This window comes from Peromyscus maniculatus, chromosome 11 (assembly GCF_049852395.1).
Source record: "Peromyscus maniculatus bairdii isolate BWxNUB_F1_BW_parent chromosome 11, HU_Pman_BW_mat_3.1, whole genome shotgun sequence".
NCBI classification, from domain to species: Eukaryota; Metazoa; Chordata; class Mammalia; order Rodentia; family Cricetidae; genus Peromyscus; species Peromyscus maniculatus.
Genome location: NC_134862.1, coordinates 48,533,393 through 48,549,240, shown reverse-complemented (window position 1 = coordinate 48,549,240; position 15,848 = coordinate 48,533,393).

Genomic DNA, 15,848 nt, shown 5'->3' with positions numbered 1-15,848 from the left:
TAAAGTTAGAGTGTAAAATTAGGTAGGAAGCAGAGAGATGTTCCGCATTGGCAGTAGTAGCATAAGGAAAAGGTGGGCTAATAATATCTCTCTGTGTGTTACCAGATGGTATTGGTTTTTGACCTCTGCATATTATCTGCCTCATGAATAGAAGAAAACCAAAGGCGGCTGCTATAGAGGAGTAGGTAGTTCATGCCAAACTGTGCTACAGTCTCTGCCATGATGTCTGCAGGCCCAAATAGGAGAAGCACCCAAAGGACCATAATACTTGGTTCTCTGCTGATCAAAGTAGGTCTTGGCACAAGTTAACAAAGCCTGTGTGTGTGTGTGTGTGTGTGTGTGTGTGTGTGTGTGTGTGTGTGTGTGTGTGTGAAAAGTGCTACCAATGTTTCTATTGTCTGAACACGTTCCTCAGCCATTGTCTGAGCCATTTTCTGAGATAATCATAGAACATTCAGGGCCACAGCAGAGCGCTCACTGCTCACCATGAAGAACTGTGTCTTGGAAAGTAACCAGACAAATGCCCCTCACACTGACCAGGTGGCAAGACTCACGCCATCTTGCCTGTTGTCACCTCAGAAAACAGGGAAACTCAGCCGACTGCTTTTATCCTGTAGCAGCTGTTGGTTTTTAGAACTCATCAATTTCCTAACAAGATTGTCTTCAGTATAATGAAACTCAAATGTTCCATTAAAATGGATTTGAGTTCTTCAGAACTCTTTTTACTGACTAGAAGCTTTTTAGGTATGATTTGTCTTACATTTTGACACTGTTAGACAATAAATATTGTGTCACAAAATTTGCCAAATGTTTATTGTATTCACTTCAAGCAAGTAAGAAAAACAGTTTTTTTTCTGAAAGATTTCAAAAACGTTCATTGTCCATGAACAATCATGCAAGCAATATTTGATAAAAAAAATTCTGACTTGCCACTGTCTTCTAATGTTAAATTGCTCTTGTGACTAGCAATTTTGTCTTAGCTTAAAAAAAATTCAATTCATGGATGACTGACTATCTAGCTGTAAAACAAGAATAAAATCTTGCCATTTGTGTTAACATGATGAACCTGGAGTTCAGAATGTTTAAATGAAATAAATCAGACACCGAAAGACAAATGCCACCCAGCTCTGCTCAAGATCGAGTCTAAAAAACTGAGCTGAAGGAAACAGGATGGGATAGGAGTTTTGAAAGTCTAGAGGGAGATGAGGTATTGGGTGATGCATACATAGACAGACAGACAGAAGAAATAGATATTGTGCAATATTGCATAGAAGGGTGATTGTAGTTGGCACTATTTATATGGATCAGAATGCTGGGAGAGAGAGCTTTGAAGACTCTCATCACAAGCGTGTGTGTGTGTGTGTGTGTGTGTGTGTGTGTGTGTGTGTGTGTGTGTGTTTGATGATGATGCTAGGCCATCAAAATACCCTGAGTTGATCATCAAACAATGTATATATAAACAGAACTGTTGAATTGTGCCCCATAAGTATGCATAATTATTAATCTGTAGTTTCAAAATTTTAAAAATGATTTTTAAAAGTAGAAACCCTGTAACCAAAAGGAAGCATTTGTACAGTTCCCAGGCCTTTCCTCTTGTTTCTTTAGTGTGCCAGGCTCAGGAGAGAAGGAGTCTGTCTCCTCCTGGTTGACACGAAGCACGGCTGATTGTTTCTTTCCTTTCAGTTAGGGAAGTTCCTAGTTGTTCCTTTTCGAAATTCATGTATCGTGTTTGATTAAGATTCACTGAAATTTAAAAAGCCAACACTATTTCCATCTTTAGAAATGCCATCGGGGCTTCATGTGGTTTACCTCATAAAGAAAATGGTTGACTTCCCACTGTCTGTGCTCTCTGGCACTGTTCCAGTCCATGATATCATGGCATACACTGTTTTAGTGTCATGACTTATGCCCATCTTTTCTCCTGAGATTGCTAGCTCCTTGTATCCAAGGGTAATGCCATATGATTAATCTCTGATGTTTGGGGACTCTGGATTCAAGGATTTTTAAAAAAAAGCATTTGAGGCTGGGGTCTGGGGAGATGGCTCAGTGGATAAGAGTACACACTGCTTTTGCAGAGGACCCTAGTATGGTTCCTTGTGCACAGGTTGGGGTACTTATAATTGGCTTCTCATGGTACCCATACACATGTGCATGTGCCCCCATACAGAAACATATACAGGTACATAATTAGAAATAATAGAAATATTTTTTAAAAAGCACTTGGAAATTCCAGAACATTTGTGTATGAATTAGAAATGTGGTAATGAGTAGACCCATAAAATTCGTTAAACTTATTAATTTTTTTGTTGGTGTTTTGTTTTGTGAATAAAACACTGACTATGATAATTTCACTGTTTTAAAACAGATGGTTAACAATCATAGTAAGAAGGAAGAGCATTTCCCTAGGCCATCAAGATGCTGCATGTGAGGGAAAATTAAGACCTTTCTAAGAATTGAAAAAAAAATTTAGTTTGCTTTGCACCGAGGTTTGAGGCAAGAGGATCCAACGGGCCCTGTTATGTGTTATGGACAGCACCCTCCCCCCTCCCCAGCCCCCCGCCATTCAGTTCACATGTTAAAGACTGATTTCCCAGTGTAATTTTTGGAGATGGGGTCCCAGAGGAATCATTTAGCTCCAATGTCATCATTGTAAAGCTGGATCCTCAGGTTAGCGGTTTCTTGTTCACAGTACCACAGACTGGGAACGTAGAGGCAAGAGGCTTGTTTTGGTTTATGTTCTGGAAGTGTGAGATCCAGGGACTGCAGTAGGGAAGGGCTTATGGCTGTCAGAGTCCCCCAAATGGCACAGGACATGACACAGTGCCCTAGTTTGTGTCTCTGTTGCTATATTAAGACACTCACCAAAAGCCGCTTGGGGAGGAAAGGGTTTGTTTGTCTTACAGGCTACAGTCCCATCATTAAGGAAAACCAAAGCAGGAACTCAAGCAGAGACCACAGCTTGCTCAGCTACCTTTCCTTTGTAGGCCAGACCCACACGCCCACCAGGGCCCTCCCACATGAATCATTCATCAAGAAAATGACCCAAAGACACGCCCACAGGCCAAGCTGATTGAGCAATTCCTCACTTGGCATTCTCTCTTGCCAAACTTGACTAAATTTGTCTTGAGTTGACAAGAGCTGCAGCGTGAAGGAAGGTGGCTGTGTGTCTCTTTTGGTGTCTTCTAGTCAATCAAGGCACTCTACCCTGAAAGCTTTATCTGATTCAATCACCTTGACAAACACCAGGTCTGACGTACTTTGCACCCTTGTTACCTCATGGCATCCATTAAACTTGATCCTGTGAAGTCTCGAGAGACAGCCAAACCTTTCTAAGCCACTGCAGTGCATGTACCGGAGAGTTGGCTCTCCCCTCTGTGTGGGAGAGGTCCAGTAGGGGAAAGACAGAAGAAAATGGCTCTGATGCTCAGGATGATCTCATCAGAAATGATTTGGCTGGAACACCAGTCTTGGACATTTAGCCTCCAATTTCTCTAGTCTCTGCTAGGGAAAATTCTCTCCTTTGTCTAAGCTACCAAGGCCATTAGTTTGTTTTGTTAGCCCAGCAGGGTAATGCTAACCTTGTATGGTCCACCCGGGATCTCCTGCCCTTGCTTTGCATCTCCCTTAGTCAGCAGGTCTTCTAGAGCAGAGGTGACACAATAGTACAACTTCTTACTCTGCTTGATTCACAGACAGGGAAAGGCTACCGTTGAAGAGAGATGCATTTCAGCTAGAACAATGAGGGGTGTGGTGGTTTGCACAAGAATGGCTCCCATAGACTAATATATGTCAATGCTTGGTCATCAGGGAGTGGCACTACTTAGAAGGATTAGGAGGTGTGGCCTTGTTGGGGTAGATGTGATATTGTTGGAGGAAGTTTGTCACTGGAGGTTTTGAGGTCTCAGAAGCCCAAGCCAGGCCCAGTCTCTCTCTCTCTCTCTCTCTCTCTCTCTCTCTCTCTCTCTCTCTCTCTCCTGCTACATCCAGATGTAGAACTCTCAGCTACTTCTCTAACACCATGTCTGCCTGCTAGCTGCCATGTTCCCCACCATGATGACAATGGATTTAGACCTCTGAAACTGTAGGGAAGTGCCCAGTTAAATGCTTTCCTTTATAAGTGTATTTTCACAGCAATAGAACACCGACTAAGACAAGGGCTGGCAGGTGTCACTCTTAATTTATTCCACAAACAAATTTTGAGGGTTCCCTTTGTGTCTGGTACTGATCTCAGGTGCTGGGATGTTGCAGCAGGTAGACAATGTGTCCCCCAGTTTCAAGAAAGGTTTGTTCTGCTTATTGTCAACTGCGGACAAAGAGAGCATGGATGTCAGCACCGGTACGGAATAGAAGTAACTCTGGGCCTGGTGGGCACGGGCTGGTGATCAGAGTGGCCACAAAAGCAGGACTGCAAAGTCAAGGCTTGCCTGAGCTAAAATGTCCAAGTTCAGCTTGGTCACCTTAGAGTGATCTTGTTTCAAATTACAAGTAAAAACTGGGCTGTGGATATAGTTGAATTATCATCCAGTGCTTACCTCGCATGGGCAAGGCCTTAGGTTCAAATCCTGGTACTGGAGGTAAAGAGAGCAGGGTGTGTGTGGAGGATCGAATAGTAATAATGGAAGGGAGAGTAACTCAGCATGGCTGACCATGAGGGAGTACTGGTTGAGGGAGGCTGAACTTCAGGCCTCTCTTAGGTAGCCATCCAATAAGGTCCTAGCAGGGCATTGGGACTATGATACATAGTTTTCTGGCAAGAGTTCCTAGCCTGAGTGGTTTTTGAGGAACAGGAATGAACAAGGGGAGGCAGAAAGTGAGAGCCAGAAGAGAGAAACTCAGAGCTAAGATCATGCAGGTTCTTGTAGTGTACTTACTAGACAGTTTTAATTCTGTGAAGCGGGGATCCAGAGTGTGCGAGTGTGTGCAGATGTGCGATGCAGGATACCAGTGTCTGTGTGTGTGTCTGTGTGGTGGTGCTGGGGATGGAAACTTGGGCCTCCTACATGACTAGGCCATGTCTGTATCGCTGAGCTAGCTGTCCAGTGTTAGTATTTCAATCCAGTCACTGGGCTGTTGGGTTGAGCCTTGCTTGAAAGAGATGACTGACTTGTGAGGAGTTTATTGTGATAATCCAGGTGAGAAATGCTGGTGGGTTTAACCAGGCTCAAGCCAAGAAGTGACAAGAAGCAGCTGTGATTAAAACATTTTAATATATTGAAGGTAATGGATATGTTGACCTATTGTGGGGTGTAGATGAAAGAAACTAAGAGTTATTCCAAGAATTTTAATCTCAGTAGCTACAAAATGGTGACACCATTAACTGAGGTGAAGGAAGCTGTGGGAGGAGATGTCTGGGGCTTGGGGATGGGACAGCAGGATCTTGGTTTGAGGGAAATTAAATTAGAAACATCTCTTACGCAACAGTGTGCAGTAACTAAGAAGGAGTAAAGGACAAGACATGCACTTCCTGGTGGGTAACATTTCTCCGAGACGGGAAACTGATGATAGTGGAGGTGTTTGCTGGGTGGGTTCACAGGTAAGTCGAGAAGGCCTGGAGCTGAGTGCACTGAGGATCACGGGAAGCCCATTGAGAGCAGGAAAACGGCAGCTGCATCCCACAGCTGCAGATGGCTGCTGCTGCTGGTGATGGCTGGGGCCTTGCAGGAATTCTTGACCAACGACAGTGCTCTCCGTGGAAAAGGAAGTGACCGCTGAGAGAGAAAACAGGTATAACAACGATATTGGAGGCACGATGAAAAGAAGATAGGAAACACTGGTCTGGACTAGCGGGGTACAGAGACTTGGCAGTATGGCAGAATCGCCTGCCAACCGGAAAGGGCCCCCTCTAAGGTTCCGGTCCAGAGTGTAGACAGAGATTGGTCTGTCTCCAGCCGCAAAGGGCTCAGCAGGTGCAGTGCGGATTAGGCAGAGGGCTGGAGCTCTGCCAAGCAGGAAAGACAAAGTAAGAGAGGGTCCGGGTAGTGAAGGGTCTGAGCAAGGGAGCAATTACCGTGATGGACCACGAAGGCCGAGCTGTTAGAGGAGAAGGGTGATGACAGGCGGGGGCCATGGGACTTTGAAAAGGTGGTAGGATCGACAGATTGAGGTTTCCTTGGCCAGCAAAGGATTGTGGGAAGAATGGTACCAGAAGAAGTGGTGGGGGGGGGGGGGATGGAGCTGGATGCCAGAGAACAGTTCATAAAACAGATTGTGCCCACCACGTCCCCAGTCCCGGAACCCAGGTAAAACCTACTAATTAATATGAGCTTGAAAATAAAATCCGAAAATGCCCCCAACAGCTACACTTCCTGTTTATTACAATTTCCACAAAGTCAAGCTCATAAAGAACACTAAGGAATTCCGAAGAGTTAATAACAAAACCACATGCCTGGAAGCAAGTTCACAGTCCTAGTGCAGATGACTTCAGTCTCCCACCAACACAGACCCTCCAGAAGCAAATGCCACCACCAAGGTGAGCCGCTTATTTGGATGCTCCAGAACTCCATCAAGCTACAGATTTTGTGAAACACTTTCACGGAGTTGGAGACCTTGAAGTTTGCTCTTTTTCTGTCTCGAGTAAGAGAAAGTCAGTGCCCCAGACATTGGTCAGGTCACTTGAAATCCTAGTGCTTGGGAGGCAGAGGCAGGCAGATCTCTAAGTTCAAGGCCAGTGTGGTTTCTTGAGTGAATTCCAGTTCAGCCAGGGCTACACAGAAAAACTTTGTCTCAAAAAAAAAAAAAAAAAAAAAAAAAAAGAGAGAGGGGTGGCGTGGGGTCAGGTCAGTGTTAACCTATTTTATAGCCTTAATTGTGCTGGAGGAAGCTTTCATTACTGCTTGTTATATACAAGCATTTACCCGTGAGGATGGTAAAGAAAGATGCAAGAGTTAGAGAAGAAAATTTGGACCATACAAATCTTAGCCCTCTGCATTCCAAACAACAACCAAAGGACTTTATGGTGATAACACGAAACCTCACTAAAAAGCACCGAGCCCCACAGCTGATGGGAAGAGAGCATTCAAATCTCCCGATTATAGCATCAGTCTCCTTTTCTGAAAATCCATGTTGTGTTCAAGGTGGATCTCTTCTCAACTTTTCAGTTGTCTGTTTGGGAATGCACATCTTTCTGCTTTTGCAGAGCTTGTTAGGGACTGGCCACACGAGGACAGGCTGACTCAGGTGCCCTGGAGGGGAGCTTTGCTCAGGACAGAAACTCCATCATCCAACCTCTAATAAGGTCTTTGGACTGTGGGCTCTGGCTGGTCAGCACACTACATCACTAAAAACTATGAAAAGTCAGATAGTCATATCTTTATTTTTCTTCTTCTTCTTTTCAGGAAGAAACAAGCACACTAGCCAGGTCAGCCAGATGTGACCGTGAAGGGAAAACAGCTGCTTCTGAGATCCCGTCCCCGGCACTGTTGCTCCAAACTCCTGATGATCTGCTCCTGCTTCTGATTAAAGGCAAGTGGGATTTCTGAAGGAAGTGCCCTTTAATAAAGGGCTCTCCAAGCTCTGCGTTCAAGAGTGAAGGAGAACAAGGATAGATTATTTCAAATTTACCTTATTTGTTGCAACAAAGGAGACCTACAGAAACATTGTCTAAGAATCTTAAGTGAACACATCCAGAAGGAAGGAACGTATTCTTTCAAGGTGTTGTGTTTCATATGGTGGGAAGTAGGCAGGAAATGATCAGATGGCTGAAGGAGGTGGGCTCAAAATGCTATAATAGATGGAGTTTAGGAACTGCCTCAAAGTAGCTTCCCAGAGAAATGGAGCTGGAGGGCACAGCCAGCTGGATCCAAGGGGTTAGAAACAGGAGCCAGCACAATGTTCGCAACAGCCACCAGCTGTCTCTCCCCTTCCAGCCACACAGGGCCGTCTAACTTTACTTCCTTCTTTACTTTAAGACTCTTATCCCCGATTCCATAATGTCTCCTCCCTCTTCCATTCGCCTTCTCTGGATCTCCATGTGTGTGCGCTGCTCCCTCTCCGTTATCCTTTTCTACCTTTGAGTTTTTGCTACTCAGTGTGGGATACCCATGTGTGTGCCCAGCAGCTCTTTGAAGTGCAGGCTTTGACATGGAGGGCCAAAATGTCTGATTTGCCTTTTTGTACAAATTCTAACTCCCAGAGAGAAATTCTGACAGGAACCATTATGGTCAAGGTGGGCTCAGATGGTTCAAACAAAAAAGCCAAATTCCTCCTTTTGTGCATGGAAAATGGAGTTGTCTGAGATGACTGTAGGCTGGCGTACCATCCCTAGAGGGACAGATACAGAAGATTTTGTATCTCAAGGTGGATTTAAAGAGGACTCTGATGCATGTGTAGTTGGCACAGTGTTTTGTAAATCTGTGGTCCTGTTGACATGTTGGGTAGTTTTCCACTTGAGATGAGGGAACTTGGGAACTATCATCTCTCATAGTTAATTGCCAGTTCAGACTGCTCTACCTGACAAGGAGGCACCATTCTGTTACATTCGGAAGTCCTTAGTAACAGTGTGGCATGACTGCCTAATGCTCACTGCTCATAAACAAGGCTCCAGCTTCCCACTACATCCAGTTCTCTCCAGCACATGGAAATGGAATTATGGATGATATTAAGACAGAGGTTCTTTTTCTTTTATTTTTGAATACATTAATACCACTTTAGTAACTATGCTATTAAAATGTATCAATCTCCTTCTATCTTTAAATACTTGAGGAAATTTTAGCACAAAAATATTTCAACACATCTGGCCACAAGCTTATTTGTTAGTGTATTTCTGTGGTAGCAGTATGACAAATGAAGAGAGGAATCTGGGTTCTCAGGGAAGCATTCTGCACTTCATAAGCAACTGGGAGAGTGCTTGTTGTATGAACGGCTATACATTTCTGCATCTGTTTGGGCTGGTAGTGTTACAAATGTGTGAAGCATGCTGTCGGCTGTGTGTCAAATATTACTCTCTGGGGGCTGCAGCTCTTCGCACATCCTCCTTGTTCAGAGCAAGAAGGAGAGGAGAAAGTCCTTTTTTCTTTTTCTTTTTGGATGTTGTGAGACAGGGTTTCTCTGTGTATCCCTGGCTGTCCTGCAACTCTCTCTGTCGACCACGCTGGATTCAGACTCACAGAGATCCACCTGCCTCTGCCTCCTGAGTGCTGGGATTAAAGGTGTGCACCACAGCCCAACTGAATCTTTGTTTCTTAGTAGAATGTTTGCACTAGGTTCATTTTGGAAATAAAATTTAGGGTTCCTTCTTTTTGTTTGTGTCTTTAATGGTTTACATTGCTTCTTGGCTCATATATTTATCTTACAAAAAAAACCTTAAACACTAGTCTATATTTTGAGATGCCATCATCAACCAAGAGGTAAGCTGTGAAATTTTTTGCAGTGCTTAGATTTAAATTCTTGGAAATTATTTGATTTGTTCATGCTGGTGTTGATATGGTGCTTTTAAATATAAAAATGCAAAGTTCTAGTTCCATTTAAAAAACGTTTAAAATACTGTTTTGTACTGAGCAGTAACTCAGAGGTAGTCCTTCACTAGGTCCACCAAGTCTTAGGAACTGTTTAACCAAGGTCAACATTTTTTATAGACATTATTAATATCCTTCTTGTTATTGGCTTGTGGGTAATATTGCATGGGGGGGGAATTGAATATAGCCACAGACATGGACTTGGCATCATGGGAAAATCTAGAGCAACACAAAGGCTTTTCATCCCTGCTCTGATGAGACCTTGATGTATGGAATCAATGAGATACTGCATCCCCCCTGGAAATCTGTCTCCTACAGGTGAGAGAAAATGATGTCCACTGGTCAGTCTTCAGGGATGGAAATCAGCAAATCTAGTCATTCTCACTGTCCTTTAGGAGTTGGTATTAAAGACTTATTGTCATGGTGTTTGTTGGGCTTGGTGCCCGTGGGCCAGCCAACTGTAGGGAGCAGAGGAAGCCCCGAGTTAGTGAAGTTCTGAGTGAATGTGTATTGTTGACATGAGTACAGGCATGATAAGGACCAAGGACTGAGACTCATGAGAAATTGGCAAAGCCTGTCCCCATATAGATCAGGCTTGAAATTGGCAAAGCTTTTGTCCTGTGGTCCAAGTACAGGTGTTTGCAGAAGATTGATCAGTGTGTACAAACACTAGCAACTTAAGCTTCTTCCTCACAGATGTTTACAGTCTGAGACTGCTTAGCTACAGAGACCCCCTACTGAGACTAGCTAACCCCTCTCTCTGTGCTGTACATAGTAAACACAGAGAGGTTTGGGTAGGTAGTGCTGTGGTAGGTTCAGTTCCACCCGAGTACACGCATCCCACCTGACCCCAGCTTTTCAATATGTGTGTCTGACTTCTTCATCCCCTGACCACTCCAGACAGATTTCCCGATGTAAACCACACTGGTCACTGAGGCAAACTAGATCAGAGTCATAGGGAAGTATGAGTTTTATAAGGTTTCTGTACCCAGGGACTCTAGTGGGTCCTCTAGTGGGAAAGGAATGGCGTTTTGATTTTTGGCATGTCTTTCAGACCTTCTGAAACACTTAAAAATCTGTCTTATGTTACTAAACAAACGTCAATATGAATAAATGTCTGATTATATTAACAGAGACAGTTGATTTCTAGAGAGTATACCCTCCGATATCCAGGTATTTGGTTTGCTGTTATGGGGTGGGGTGAAGCCTTAACTAATTATTCTTTATCAATTAAAAAAAAATTGGGAGTCAGATATCAGGGTAAGAAACTGAAAGATCAGAGAAGCAGGGGAGCTGCCACCAGTCATCTCTTATCTCTTCTGTTCCTTCCTCCAAAAGGTTGAGATCCTCTCCCAGGCCCACCTTACTACTTCCTGTCTCCTATCTGTCTACAGTCCTCTAAGCCACTATGGTTAATTTTGGTCAGCTAGTGGCTACCTCTGCCCTCTGACTCCAAGCAAGCTTTATTTGTCAGAACACACTCCAAATATCACACAACCTATTCACAAAAATATTCACAATATTTTTGTCTAAATAAAGAGGGAAGCTTTTCACTAACAGTAAAACTACCCACAGTAACTATATACAAATATATACAGACAAAAATGACATTATTCTTCTGTCAGCTGTACATTGGTTAATAAATAGCTGACTGGCTGGTAGCCAGATAGGAATTATAGGTGGGACAATCAAACTAGGAGAATGATGGGAAGAAGAAGGGCAGGGTCAAAGGTGATACCAGCCAGCTTCTGAGGAAGCAGGACATGTAGAAAATGAGGTAACAAGCCATGAGCCACATGGCAAAACATAGATAAAAAATATGGATTAATTTAAATGTAAGAGTTAGTAACAAGCCTAAGCTATTGGCTGCATATTTATAATTTATATTAAGTCTCTGAGTCAGTTATTTGGGAAGTGGCTGTTGGTTATTTGGGATAGGCAGTTGGGACAGGAAAATTCTGCCTACAGGGTCCATTCCTAGGGTTAATAGGAAGAACATTATTATGAATGCAGTATTGGTTGGTGATTATGTTATCACAGCAGAGAGAGCTGGATTAGTTTGAATAGTATCTCAGTGACAAGACAGCACATCCTGGCATGCTTTGTGTGTTCCTCGGCAGAGTATAGTTGTTCTGTGACTTAAAGGAAACTAAGGTAGGTTCTGACATAGGCTTACACAGACCAGGGAGACTCAGTGGAAAAGAGAAATATCACAATCAGACATCAGCAAGAGGTCTGGAAATAAGAAAACATAAAGCTTGTTACAGAGGGAATTGAGAAGTATTCTAGAGAAAGTCTGATGAAGGAGCTGATGGACACAGGAAAATAAGCCTTGACAATCAGGCTGGGACCCGGTTTTCGAGAGTTTCTTGGGGTTTGGATCCTGAGGCCAGCAGGGAACAACAGTATGTTTAAGCATCATGGTGACATGCCTACTAAGATGTGTGTGGAGAATGTGAGTTCAAAGGAGGAAAGACCAATATAGAAGTGCAAGTGGATCATAATACAAGTGAAACTAGAGGATGGATGTCTAATCTAGAAACCCAACAAAGGATAGAACCAGAGTAAATGGTAGCTGAGAGATGGAGCCAAGGAACCCTGGGGTTTCTCACTTGGGCAATAAAACAGAGATTTTTCACTTTGACAATGAGGCTTGTGATGCTTGCTTTTTGAAATGTCCTAAGTTGCAAGGCATTTATCTTACTGTGTTTTCCTTGACAGAATATTTCACCTTTAATAAAAATAGTTCTAGTACAGTTCATTAGGTCAGACTTTTATTGAGTGTCTAGTGTGTGTCCTGAATGTTTGACAATGATTGCTATTCATTCAGTTCTTGGGTGAAACAGGCTGGATGCAGTGAGGACACCTCACTCTGTGTTTATCCTGTAAACTTGAAAGATGCTACAAGCCAACAAATAGTCTTAGACCATTTTTGAAAGGTTTTGTTTAGGTTTTTAAACATTCGAAGATACGTGTGACCAATGCTACCTCTCATTTTATAATATTTTGATCATTTGAAATTATTTTTGATTAGCATTTTTATTTATTTATTGTGTGTGTATGTATGTATGTAGGCACGTGTGTATCACAGGACATGTGTGCAGGTCAGAGAACAATTTGGGGGGTGTCCTCTTGTCTCCATCCATGATGTGGGTCCCAGGAATCAAACTCAGACCATCAGGCTTGCTGTCAAGTACTTGTTATTCTCTGAACAATCTCAATGGTCCCTTGTCATTTTAAACAGAAAATCTGTGTCCTTTAGGGGGTCAGTCCTTCCACTTTCCCCTCATAATCCCTAGGCAACCATTAATCAGCTTTCTTTTCTATGAGTACCCCTTTTCTTAACATTTTGTGTAAATGGCATCATACAGGGCGAGGTGTTCAGTGAGTCGCTTCTTTCACTAAATGTGCTTTGAAGATTGACGTGTATGACATCGTGGCTCAGTGCTGTCTTTCTTCCTATGGGCAAGTGACACTACATTGTGTGGCTACACCACACTTTGTTTACTCCTTCACCAGTCGATAGACATTTGGATTGTTTACTCTTTTGACTAATATGGATAACACTGCTGTAACGTTTGTGTACAAGTTTCTGCATAAACACAGACCTTCATTTCTCTTGGGCACATAATTAGGAGTGGGATTTCTAGATCCTGTCTTTTCCTAATTTTTGAAGTAATAGAAAAATTTCCAGAGTAGCTGAGCTGTTTTTACATTCCTGTCAACAGCAGAGACGCACTCCCGTTCTGCTGTCTTCACTGGGGCTCTTGTTATGATCTGACTTTTGGTAGCTATCCTAGTGGGTACAAAGGGCCGTCTCGTTGAGACTTTGACTGACATTACCATTACTAATGCTGTCAAGCATGGTTTTATAGGCTTATCAGCCATTTGTGTATCTTTGTCTTTTTATTTTTCAGACTGAAAGATTCCTTTCCTATTCTAGGTACAAATCCTGGCAAGTGTCTATTTGTACCCACAGTGTGAGGCTTCTGGTATTTCTTCTCAGAATTGTATTCCCTGAGGTTAGTTTCACAAGTAACTATAGTATTCTCACCACCACAGACACAATAATAAATATAAGATGAAATCTCATTGGCAGGAATTAAACTATGATTTCATTCTATGTGATATACTCAGAGCTATTTTCCTACCAGTTTTTCAAGAAACATTTGTGTCCCATAACACGCTAAAAGACAATACAGTAAAGAAAAGTTCTGACCAATAAAGAACTTTGCAAGTCATTAGGTTAACTGCTCTTCACTGCATCACTTCTGGATATTTTCTTGTAATCAAGCACCGCTTCAGTTGCCTTAAATCAGTAAAATGTTGCGTCCTTAAAAACAAAACAAGGGGCTGAAGAGGTGACCTCATGGTTAACTGCACTTGCTGCCTTTGCAGGGAATGCAGGTTTGTTTCCAGTTCCCCCAGAGAGTGGCTGACAACAGTCTGCAGTTCCAGAAGTTCTGATGTCCTTTTCGGGCTTCCGCAGGTACTGCATGCATGTGGAGCCTATGCACACATGCAAGTAAAACACACATCAAGTCAACATATATAAATAAATCTCTCAAAAACCCCAAACAAAAACCATTCCAAGACTGAAGAGCTACTTTAGTGGTTAAGAGCACTTGCTGTTCCTGCAGAAGACTGGGTATCAGTTACCAGCACCCACATCCAGTGGCATCTAACTACCTGGAACTCCAGCTCCAGGGGACCCAATGCCCTCTTCTGGACCCCTCACACCAGTGGTACACACACACACACACACACACACACACACACACACACACACACACACACACACACAGTCTTAAAAAAAACCCCGTAGTCTCACAATTCTTCTAAATAATAATCGACTCTTTTAAACTAAAATTTAAAATACAAATAACACTCAACCACTCAGCTACTTTATGGCATATGTTGACACTGTGGCTTCCCTAGGAAGAAATTATTTTCCTAAGTCAAATATCTTGTGAATTAAACTCATTTCTGATGCTTTCATATTTACAGTCTATATAAGTAAATTAAGGAGTGAATAGATCTTGGTAAATATCTTCAAATTAATTTTTAGGATAGGATTTGGATGTGGCATTAACATATGAGTCGAGGGAAGGAATATTAGCTTGAAACATGATGGCCCTCAGAGAATTCAAGAGTCTGATAAAGCAGTTAATATTTACCATGTTTAAATCCACAGAGTAATGTTAGTATTTCAAATAAAGCAAATATTTGCATTGATCACACCTTTTCCAATGGTTTCCTCTTTTGTACAGAAGTGCCTGGCCTCACCCTTAGAAATAATCCACACACATTATGATTTGGTGTGTAGCAGACTATGTGACACCTCTGTGGGAACCATCGTGGGCAAAATGTTTTTTGAGCTGAATGATAGCATAAACACTCTCATCCTAGACAGGACTTGGATACGGCAAGGTGAAGAATGGAAAGTACCTCAGAGGACTTTCGCTCAAGGTTCTTTCTCTCAGTGGACGACCTGAGATATCTCCAGAGAGGGATGTGCATTTGACCATCTGGGAAGTTCTGATAAAGCTAGGCTTAGGTCAGGAATAGTTCTCTTCTTTCTGGTTCTATGTGATGAGAAACACCCAATGTTAGGTAAACAGCAGGCGAGGCCATCATTTATCTTGAGCATGTCTCACACATCTCAGCGTGTTAGTGTTCTACAGGAGAGTTTGAGAAATGGTGAATTAGAGGCTAGTATAAGCCCTCATTTCTTTAGGAGCCAAGATGTGTAGAGCAGGTAACAGCTGGTACTGCTAGAACTAATACTTGCACAGGGATCTCCATGGCAGGGAGATGAAGAGGAAGAACCCTCACCAGGAGGAATTCAGAAATGATCAGGTTAGATAGCTGGCTCAGTCCTCCGGGAACCTGTTCAAGGCAACAAAGGACTCTGTTCACTCCAGCCCATTTCAGTTTGCTCTGGTTTTAATGCAGGTGTGTGGAAACACAGCTTTCTTGAGGAATAGATGCTTGAAGTCAAAAGAGCGACAGTGACATGGTTCCCGATGTCATATTTTGAAAGCTGATGGGAGACAATGTGAGGACATCCCTGGCTTCTGTTACTCTGACAGGCCAGTTGCCCGTCTTTGGGAAGCACCACTCCAACTGCTTTCTCCCGCTTGTTCCTTGTCTCAGGGACCGATTCTGACGTCTTCCACACTCGCACATCCTTTATGATGCCATGCCACTGTCTTTATGCTACCGGAAAGTGTGACAATGGGAAAATGGAGAACTAGAGCAGCATTTTGTGAACCAGAATCTGTACCTTGAGTCTCTTCTAATTCAAGTAAGCTACATGGGAATTCATGAATTAAGGAGCTCTCTCTCTCTCTCTCTCTCTCTCTCTCTCTCTCTCTCTCTCTCTCTCTCTCTCTC